This window comes from Lolium rigidum, chromosome 6 (assembly GCF_022539505.1).
Source record: "Lolium rigidum isolate FL_2022 chromosome 6, APGP_CSIRO_Lrig_0.1, whole genome shotgun sequence".
NCBI lineage: Eukaryota > Viridiplantae > Streptophyta > Magnoliopsida > Poales > Poaceae > Lolium > Lolium rigidum.
Window position 1 is genome coordinate 73,459,489 of NC_061513.1, and position 7,946 is coordinate 73,467,434.

The 7,946-nt window shown below is 43.1% G+C and overlaps 1 long non-coding RNA gene across 1 annotated transcript; it reads left to right on the top strand.

Moving 5' to 3' along the window:
• Positions 1-6,818: 6,818 nt before the first annotated feature.
• LOC124661746 lies at positions 6,819-7,193 on the top strand. The gene is made up of 3 exons (XR_006990289.1): positions 6,819-6,884; positions 6,971-7,059; positions 7,167-7,193. It is a non-coding gene; the product is annotated as an uncharacterized LOC124661746 (long non-coding RNA).
• The last annotated feature ends 753 nt before the right edge of the window (positions 7,194-7,946 follow it).

Below are 7,946 nucleotides of genomic sequence, written 5' to 3' on the forward strand. Positions count from 1 at the left end.
AAACCAAAACAGCAGAAAACAGAATCGGCACTTCGGCATCTTGTTAATAGGTTAGTTCCGGAAAATGCACGAATATGACATAAAGTGTGCATAAAACATGTAGGTATCATCAATAATATGGCATAGAACATAAGAAATTATCGATACGTCGGAGACGTATCAGCATCCCCAAGCTTAGTTCTGCTCGTCCCGAGCAGGTAAAACGATAACAAAGATAATTTCTGAAGTGATATGCCATCATAACCTTGATCATACTATTTGTAAACATATGTAGTGGATGCAGCGATCAAAACCATGGTGATGACATGAGTAAACAAGTGAATCATATAGCAAAGACTTTTCATGAATAGTACTTCAAGACAAGTATTAATAAGTCTTGCATAAGAGTTAACTCATAAAGCAATAAATCAAAGTAAAGGTATTGAAGCAACACAAAGGAAGATTAAGTTTCAGCGGTTGCTTTCAACTTGTAACATGTATATCTCATGGATAATAGTCAACATAGAGTAATATAACAAGTACAATATGCAAGTATGTAGGAATCAATGCACGGTTCACACAAGTGTTTGCTTCTTGAGGTGGAGAGAGATAGGTGAACTGACTCAACATAAAAGTAAAGAGAATGGTCCTTCAAAGAGGAAAGCATCGATTGCTATATTTGTGCTAGAGCTTTTATTTTGAAAACATGAAACAATTTTGTCAACGGTAGTAATAAAGCATATGAGTTATGTACATTATATCTTACAAGTTGCAAGTCTCATGCATAGTATACTAATAGTGCCCGCACCTTGTCCTAATTAACTTGGACTACCGGATCTTTGCAATGCACATGTTTTGACCAAGTGTCACAATGGGGTACCTCCATGCCGCCTGTACAAAGGTCTAAGGAGAAAGCTCGCATTTTGGATTTCTCGCTTTTGATTATTCTCAACTTAGACATCCATACCGGGACAACATGGACAACGAGATAATGGACTCCTCTTTTATGCATAAGCATGTGGCAACAATTATTATTCTCATATGAGATTGAGGATATGTGTCCAAACTGAAACTTCCACCATGAATCATGGCTTTAGTTAGCGGCCCAAAGTTCTTCTCTAACAATATGCATGCTCCAACCATGAAGGTGGTAGATCTCTCTTGCTTCGGACAAGACGGACATGCATAGCAACTCACATGATATCCAACAAGGAATAGTTGATGGCGTCCCCGTAAACATGGTTACCGCTCAACAAGCAACTTAATAAGAGATAAAGTGCATAAGTACATATTCAATACTACAATAGTTTTTAAGCTATTTGTCCCATGAGCTATATATTGCAAAGGTGAATGATGGAATTTTAAAGGTAGCACTCAAGCAATTTACTTTGGAATGGCGGATAAATACCATGTAGTAGGTAGGTATGGTGGACACAAATGGCATAGTGGTTGGCTCAAGTATTTTGGATGCATGAGAAGTATTCCCTCTCGATACAAGGTTTAGGCTAGCAAGGCTATTTGAAACAAACACAAGGATGAACGGTACAGACAAAACTCACATAAAAGACATATGGTAAACATTATAAGACTCCATACCGTCTTCCTTGTTGTTCAAAACTCAATACTAGATGTTATCTAGACTCTAGAGAAACCAAATATGCAAACCAAATTAGCAAGCTCTAAGTATTTCTTCATTAATGGGTGCAAAGTATATGATGCAAGAGCTTAAACATGAGCACAACAATTGCCAAGTATAAAATTATCCAAGACATTTTAGAGTTACTACATGTAGCATTTTCCAATTCCAACCATATAACAATTTAACGAAGGAGAAACTTCGCCATGAATACTATGAGTAGAGCCTAAGGACATATTTGTCCATATGCAACAGCGGAGCGTGTCTCTCTCCCATAAAGTGAATGCTAGGATCCATTTTATTCAAACAAAACAAAAAACAAAAACAAACCGACGCTCCAAGCAAAGTACATAAGATGTGGCCGAATAAAAATGGGATTTCTAGTTTCGTGCCCCTGGTTCGTTAGTTGTACTCAGTTTTCCCCAGCCTCTTAACTTTTCCTCAGTTTTCCCCTCCCTCTAGTTTGAAACCCCTTCCAGAGGCTCGGACGGGAGGGTTGCCGTCTGTTCAGAGGCCTTCCGTTACCGGTGACGGCTAGGGAGCCGCGGTGGTTTTGACTTGACCGTTGCTTTCGAAATGTGTTGACTATTGACTGGAAGAGCTGACCCAAAGCTTTCCCCTCCGTCCGAGACTGGAGGAGCTCACACACCGCCCCTCCGCCGCCACGCCATCCTGCCCACCTACCTTATGGCGTCGTCCGCCGCCGAGCCGGCGCCGCCCCCACCACCACCCCCGGCTCCGCCTCCACCAGATCCGGATCTACCCCTGTCCTCTTTGTAATTCCGTCCGGTGCGCAGTACTATTCCCGCCAGCCGTGGAGAAGATTGGGAATCGGAGGGATCTAACGCATGGATTCCATCCGGGTAAGCATCGTCCGCCTATCCCATGTGAATTAACGAGTAGGCAGTTTTTGAGCGCCAATCGTTGTTGCTCAACTAAGCTGCGTTGCTTTTCGAATAGGATGGATCCAGCGCTGGCTTTTCGGCTGGTGGTTAGGCTGGATTCTAGCTTTACGTGTGATTCTAAACGCTGTAAGACTGGGTTTAACTTCCCTGCGGTGGTTGCAACCACCATCTCGTTAACGGATTTCAAAGCTAACATCTACGATAACTACACCGGAGCTCTCTCGATGCAGTTCATTTCGAATATTTCAACAGCTCGGAGGGAAGATTTGTTCCACTAATTTCCGAAGAAGATCCGGGATTTCTTTTTGCTTTGAATGCTTCTTGCCGGTTCGGTAAAATTCGTATCCATGTGGACGGGGGCCGGGCATCATCCGGTGCTGGGGCATCATCGGGTGGTCGGGCATCATGTCTCTCTACTGCTGCCGCCTCTGCTAATAGTGTGCGCCGTGGCGCTCCTTGTAGGTCCACGAGCAGCACCATCTGTCCCCGGTGCTAGTGGTAGCCGGATCGTTCGTACGGTCGATGTGGAGGACGATGCGGACATTGAGGATCAGCCTCCTCAAGATGATGAGGATGAGTTGATGTTTCCTGAATTGGTAGATCGATGCGAGTAAGCGGGCAATGGAGGATCAATACATGGAAGATATGGCTTTTGGTGCCAGATTTGATGACACTGATGATGAAGAGAAGAATGAGAATGATGACAGCCTCGTTTTAGCCGATTACGAAGGTGAAGACTTGCCAACAATTGAGTGGAACAGGGAGAAACCCCGACTTGTAGAAGGCACCGTGTTTCAAACGATGATGGACTGCCGTAATGCAATTACTACATATCACATTCTCACTAAGAATAATTTCGAGGTTATTAAAAGTGAGCCGGGTAGGTTCACGATTAAATGCCCATACCCAAGGTGTAGGTTTAGGCTGCATGCATCCACAATGCGCGAAGCGGCTTGGTTCGGGTACTACGCCAACCGGTTGTGTATTTAGATCACGGTGTAAAATTTGTTATCTATTACCGACATCCCTTATCATTATGTTTCGGATAAAGAAGAATAATGAGATCCATAGGTGTCCACCTCTAGGGGAGAGCCGAGCTGAAAACAAAGCTAGCGAAGACTAGGTGGTTGGCGAGATGTAATCCTAGATTGGCTGAGAGAAGAGCCTTCACTTGGTCCAACGAAGCACTCGTAAAAAGGTGGTTGAGAAGTATAAAATGGAGGTACCTTACATGAGAATGTTCTATGCAAAGGAAATGGCTCTTGACAAGATCAATGGTCCATGGAATGAAAGCTTTCGGTTGCTTTACACTTTCAAAGCTGAAGTGGAGATGGCTAGTCCGAGCAGTGTTGTAGCGATAGACAAGCATACGGTTCCCTACAAATTGAAAAGCGGGAAGGTAATGCACAAGGAATGTTTCGAAGGGCTTTTGTTTGTTTCAAAGCTTGCTCGGAAAGGCTTTTTGGACGGTTGCGGGCCTTATTTGGCCGTGGATGCATCAGCTCTTCATGGCAGGTTTAAAGGACAGCTAGTTGCTTGCTATCTGCAGATTGATGGACATAATTGGATGTTCCATGTTGCTTATGGGGTTTTGGAGGTTGAGTCACGGGAAAGTTGGACTTGGTTTCTGCAGAATTTGCGCGACCTTATAGGTCATCCAACAGGACTTGTTATCCACACGAGACGCTTGCAAAGGTTTGGAGACTGCGGTAGAAGCGAGTATTCCCTGGAGTGGAGCATAGGGAATGTATGCGACACTTGGTACAGAATTTTACAAAGAAATTCAAGGGTAAAGTTTTTACCGACAACCTATGGCCAGCTTCATACACATGCAGCTCTAGGAAGCATCTGTTTCATTTGGATGTGTTGTATAAACAAAAACCTGGGGTGAAGGAGTACTTGGATGAACATCATGGTAGGGTGTGGTCAAGAAGCCAATTCAATGAAATTTGCAAGGTAGACTATGTAACAAGTAACCTTGCGGAGAGTTTCAATTCAAAGGTCAAGTCATTGAAAGGGCTTATGCTTGTGGCAAATATTTGATAAGATTAGGCGGATGATCATGATAAAGATCGATCTGCGTCAAAGAATTGCATCCACAAATTATGTTGGCCATCTCATGCTCCCGTCTTTGATTAAGTCTTTGCATGCCAGGGCAAAACAATTGAGGATGCCAGTGCGTCAGAAAAGGAATGGAGGCTGAGGTAACCTACACTGACAAAGAAAACAGGCAGTGGAGGTATCCAGTGAGTTTGGTTGATAGGAAATGCCATTGTAGGGGATGGCAGATCCGTGGGATACCCTGCATACACGCATTGTTTTTCATGAGTGTTATAGGGGGTGAAGAGGGTGAAGTTGATCAGTATGTGTCAGAGTACTTCTCTGTTGCCAAATTTAGGGCTGCATATGCTATGAATGTTCCTACCTTGTTGGGAAAAGACCAATGGATGAAAGTCGATCCAGGCTTCAAACTGGTACTCTCCAGTATTGACTAGACCGGCGGAGTAGGCCGAGGAAGAATAGGATCAGAGCTAGTGCAGAGGGTGGTGCACCGATTCGAAAACGTAAGTGCAAACGTTGTGGAATCCCTGGACACATTGCTAGGCTTTGTAAAAATGGAGTTGACCCAGCTTTTGGAATGGAAGATCAAGCGGGAGCAGCAAATGCAAGAGGAGAATGAAGCAGCAATTCAACTTGAGATTGAAGCAGCAGTTCAACATGATGTGATTGAAGCGACAAATGCGAGAGGAGATTGAAGCAACGAGTTCAACATGAGGAGATTGAAGCAGAAAATGCGAGAGGAGATTGAAGCAGCAGTTCAACATGAGGAGATTGAACCGATGGATCGAGAGCGGGGGAACAGATGGATGTAGAGCTGCTTGAACCATTGGATGGAGAGCGAGAGGGAAAAGATGGATATAGAATGGCTTCAACCGATGAGTCTAGAGGAGAGGGAACAAGTATAGTCGAGAATGCCACGAAAGTGGTAAGGCCATGATACAAGCTAACTTCGAAGAGTGCATGGCAGAAGAAAAAGCACAAGCTTTGCAGAAGAAGAAGAACAAGAAAGAGGGCAAAAGGAAGGTAGACACACTACAAGAGCAACCCCTCTACAACAACACATACTTGGCAACCCTTCAAATATTCGTTGCAAAATTTTATCATAGATACGAATGTATGCGTTGCAGTCCACTTCGTTGTATTCTATACATATTATAAGGGAAAATTTGCCACAGGACACCGTTATTTTTGGGCATTTGCTGAAACACACTACCCGATTGTGTCTTTGCTAGGTACCATTACAATTTTGTGACACATTTGCCGAAACACACCACCTGGCTAAAAACGGAAAGTTTTACCCTTTGTCTTCAAAACTAGTCATCCTGGGGAAAAGTGCAAACTTTCCGTCTTTAGTTAGGTGGTGTGTTCTAGCAAATGTGCCACAAAATTGTAATGGTATCTGACAAAAACACAATCGAGCGGTGTGTTTCAGCAAATGCCAGAAAATAACGGTGTCCTATAGCAAATTTTCCCTACGTGGAAAAGAAAAAGGGAGAGCCCAGCCCACTAACTCCCGTAAGTACTCTAACCCCACCTGCCACCAATCTCGCAGGATTAACCCTACGCACAACCGCACCCGAGTCCCACACCTCGCCGCCCCAAACCTAGCCGCCTCCCTCTGCTCGATCCTCGCACCACTCGGTAGTCCGCGATGCCTCCATCCCAGGTGAATTAATGGAAGCCGAATTGCAGAATGGAAGTCCCGGAAATCCCCGGTCGATGGCGGAGTACCTTGTCCGTTCCCCTTCGGCAGCGGTGGCGGCATGCTGGCTCTCCACAAGGTTAGGACACATGCGCATCCACTCACGTATATGAATGTTTAGCGATAATTCTGACGCAGATGAATATCGATGTGCACAATTCTAAGATGGTGGCAGAAGGCTACGCGGGCTACATGGAAGGCATGGAGATGCAGTGGTTTAGCATGGAGTTCTTTTCACGTTATCGTAGGTGAGATATCCATTAATGTTGGAGCTGCAAGGATCTCTTATTTTAGTGCACGAATCAAGGTGCAGGTTTTATTATTTCTTGTTTCCGCGGTGCTATCCCGTCTGTTGTGTCTGATGTTGTCAAGTGCGAAGCAGGCAAAAAGACAAAAATAGTGCAGGTCACTCAGAATTGGTTCCTTGCAACGAGAGATCTGTCAAGAGCTAGCGCATTCTGAAGATTGCGGTAAGGAAAAATAGTATCCGCTGAAGGTGGTGATGCATGCAGAAACTATACTGACAGTCTGATGAATTGCAGGTTTTAGGCGATAATATGACTGTAGTCAATTATGGGTGTTCATATTTCAGAGTCTCCAGGTATGGCGGATCTACATATATTTCGAAGATGTTTACAATTCCTTACTTTAATCGCCTTTGTTGATTCCTAGAACTACAATTTACAGGAATTAGGCGAGGGGGAAAGATCATCTCTAAGTAGTTTTTGGGTCGTGCACTACCCGCAAATATTACACATAAAAAGTTGTATTTTCTGGTGAGACCCCAACATCTAGATGCTCTCTCGGTTAAAATGGTAGATCTAATTTATTTAAGGATTTCCATCTCCTGACTCATATCTCATCGGGGTTATTTCTTACCCAGATTTCGTCATGACTTCCATCAATATGACAATACGACTTGTGAATGTGATGAGCTATTTCATATGCAAAGGGACAACAAAAAATTCTTGGGTGCTGACTTGCTTTGGCGTGCCACTAAGGTGAGTATGCCTACACAATTTTAAGCAAGTATTTGGTAGAATTTACTATACCCTTCACACTGTTTTAGTAACTTTTATATTGAAACAAATTTTTGTTTTTGCAGATCCCATGCAAGATCTCATCCATCAGCAAGACTTGCTATATTGGATATGAACATGTTAGGAAATATTAGAACGAAGATGTATAGGATTAGGTGGAATATTATATTCTGATGCAAGATTGTAAGATTGTAAAATGTCTACTTGTAAGATAACTTTCATGTATGGCAAGGTGATACCAGTAATAAATATTGATTTATTTGGCATGCAATGCATTTGTATTCTATAATTTATTTGTGATGTCATGTCTCGGACGAACTATATTCTCTCTCTGAGAAAAAATCTATCATCTCCCAGAGGGATCAAATAATGCTGTAAAAATTGAATTGTCAACCCTAAAATATTTTTAATTAAATTTAATTTTCAGTCCATCTAGTATGCATCTACCAACGCATGCATTAGTTGCTTCGATTCTGTTGCTATCTTGCAACGCTAATCCTATTGGTTACCAACGCATGTATATGCGTTGCATTGTACCCTTGCAACGCCAAAAAACGCAACGCATTTTTATCCGTTGGTAAAGTCGCTAGCAACGCCTATATAGACATTTAGATACACATACA